The following is a 2,658-nucleotide window of genomic DNA, read 5'->3' as shown; positions in this document are numbered from 1 at the left end:
AAGTCCTCAAGTGAGAGAACTTAGGCGAGTACTGGACTGCAGCTAAGTCCCCGAGTGGGAGGGCTGCTCTCCACTCGGTAGGATTTTTTCAAACTTAGGCGAGTGCCTGACTGCAGCTAAGTCCTCAAGTGGGAGAACTTAGGCGAGTACTGGACTGCAGCTAAGCCCCCGAGTGGGAGGGCTGCTCTCCACTCGGTAGGATTTTTTCAAACTTAGGCGAGTGCCTGACTGCAGCTAAGTCCTCAAGTGGCAGAACTTAGGCGAGTACTGGACTGCAGCTAACCCCCGAGTGGGAGGATAGCTCTCCACTCGGTAGGATTTTTTAAACTTAGGCGAAACAGATTCGCAGCTAAGCCCCCGAGTGAGAGGCTGACTCATCACTCGGTAGGATTTCTTGAACTTAGGCGAAAAAGATTCGCCGCTAAGCCCCCGAGTGAGAGGCTGACTAATCACTCGGTAGGATTTCTTGAACTTAGGCGAAAAAGATTCACAGCTAAGTCACCCACTGGGGGATGCCGAATGGTGATGAGGTGACCAACCGAGTGGCGACGCGCGGGGCGGCCGAGTGGTTATGAGGTGACCAACCGAGTGGCGATGCGCGGGGCGGCCGAGCAGTTATGAGGTGACCAACCGAGTGGCGACGCGCGGGGTGGCCGAGTGGTGATGAGGTGACCAACCGATGACGACGTGCGGGATGGCCGAGTGAGGATGCTCGAGGTGGCCGAGTGAAGGAATGCGTATCCAGCCAAGTGGTGATGGTGGGGTGGCCGAGTGACGACGCGCGGCGTGGCCAGGTGACGACGCGCGGGGCAGACGAGTGAAAGATTGCGTGTCCAGCCAAGTGGCTGAAATTGTCTTTGAAGGAGTTAGCGAGATGCTTTCGAAGCTAATGCATTGATGAGGTTGATGTAGTGTGGTTGCGACGCAACAAGACCGGCGTGACAACTGAGTTTGAGTAGGAATGAAGATGGCGCGCAGAGCATCCTGGGTGATTATAAAACTTGTCAAAGTGGCGGATTGAATGCGCTTGTTGAAGTGAAGGATCTGACTAGTGATGAAGTACTCGACCACTCAGGAGAGTGTCATTCCAAATGAGATGCAGTCCCCGAGTGCGGCGTAGCCCCCGAGCGTACTACAGGCTTCGACAATGGGCATGTCGGAATACGAGAAATATAGTTTTGAATGGATGATTTGCAATTCATCGAGTCGGACTCGGGTAAAGATGAGGAGAAGCTTCCGAGTGGTGCTCTAAAGAGGCAAACTCGCAAAGGAGTGAACTGTGAAGTTTGATTATAAAAGGGACATATCTGTCTCATGCCTGACGAGGTCTATGTTATTGATACAATGAAGAGGATTCCGCAGAGGGGTTGACCGGATGTGTTTGAAGTCAACAGAGCGACAAGGTCGGTGTTGTGGTGCGCTGGGACCGGTAAGGTGACCAAGTCCGAGCAGCGATGAAGTTGGCGCATAGGGCCGTCGAGTGATCCTGTAACTTGTGTAAAAAACGACACAAGCCAACGAAATAATTTCTCGAGGAAATTTGATGTGTGCTGAAATGATTTGTGTGAATAACACCCATAGACACCCGCTGGGAGTGCAAGGGGCTTGCTGGTTAACCAGCAAGAGTTTGAAAGAGCGAAGGATCTATTCGAACTTGTTGAAGCGACGGATCCGATTAAACTCATTGGAATAATGGCTCAAATAAAACGGAAGTGTAGTGTTTCAACTGAGTTGTAGCCTCAGAGGACCGATGCAAACTCGAAATGAAGAACGACACATGGTGTTCGTGCATGATGTATGCGAAAAAATGGAAGTTGGACTCAGGAGTCACATAACCAGTACTAAGCAAGTAGGTGAAAATAAGCAGCCGAGCGTAGAGGTACACTCGGTGGCGTGGCCTCCGAGTGAACGTGATGTGTGAATTACGGGACACTCGGGAAGACGGAAATAACAGAATGTAAAATGACTTAGCTGTCTGAAGGTGCGCGAGTGGCCGAGTGGTGACGAGGCGATGGTGACAGTCGACCTTCGTCTCGGTGTCCTTGCAGATAGGGATGGAGCACACATTATACTTGTGATGCAACTCCTTGAGTTAGAGGTTTGCTCTTGTCTTAGTCGGATTTTGGCTACTTAGGCGAGTCCTTGGACTGCAGCTAAGCCTCTGAGTGGGAGGCTTGCTCTCCACTCGGTAGGATTTCAAACACTTTGGCGAGTACTGGACTGCAGCTAAGCCCCCGAGTGGGAGGTTTGCTCTCCACTCAGTAGGATTTTTTCAAACTTAGGCGAGTATTGTACTGCAGCTAAGCCCCCGAGTGGGAGGTTTGCTCTCCACTCGGTAGGATTTTTTCAAACTTAGGCGAGTACTGGACTGCAGTTAAGCCCCCGAGTGGGAGGTTTGCTTTCCACTCGGTAGAATTTTTTGAACTTAGGCGAAACAGATTCGCAGCTAAGCCCCCGAGTGAGAGGCTGACTCATTACTCGGTAGGATTTCTTGAACTTAGGCGAAAAAGATTCACAGCTAAGTCACCCACTTGGGGATGCCGAGTGGTGATGAGGTGACCAACCGAGTGGCGACGCGCGGGGCGGCCGAGTGGTTATTAGGTGACCAACCGAGTGGTGACGCGCGGGGCGGCCGAGCGGTTATGAGGTGACCAACCG

The sequence above is a fragment of the Triticum aestivum genome, chromosome 5A (genome assembly GCF_018294505.1).
Source record: "Triticum aestivum cultivar Chinese Spring chromosome 5A, IWGSC CS RefSeq v2.1, whole genome shotgun sequence".
Lineage (NCBI taxonomy): Eukaryota > Viridiplantae > Streptophyta > Magnoliopsida > Poales > Poaceae > Triticum > Triticum aestivum.
Note: the sequence above shows the minus strand (reverse complement) of the source record.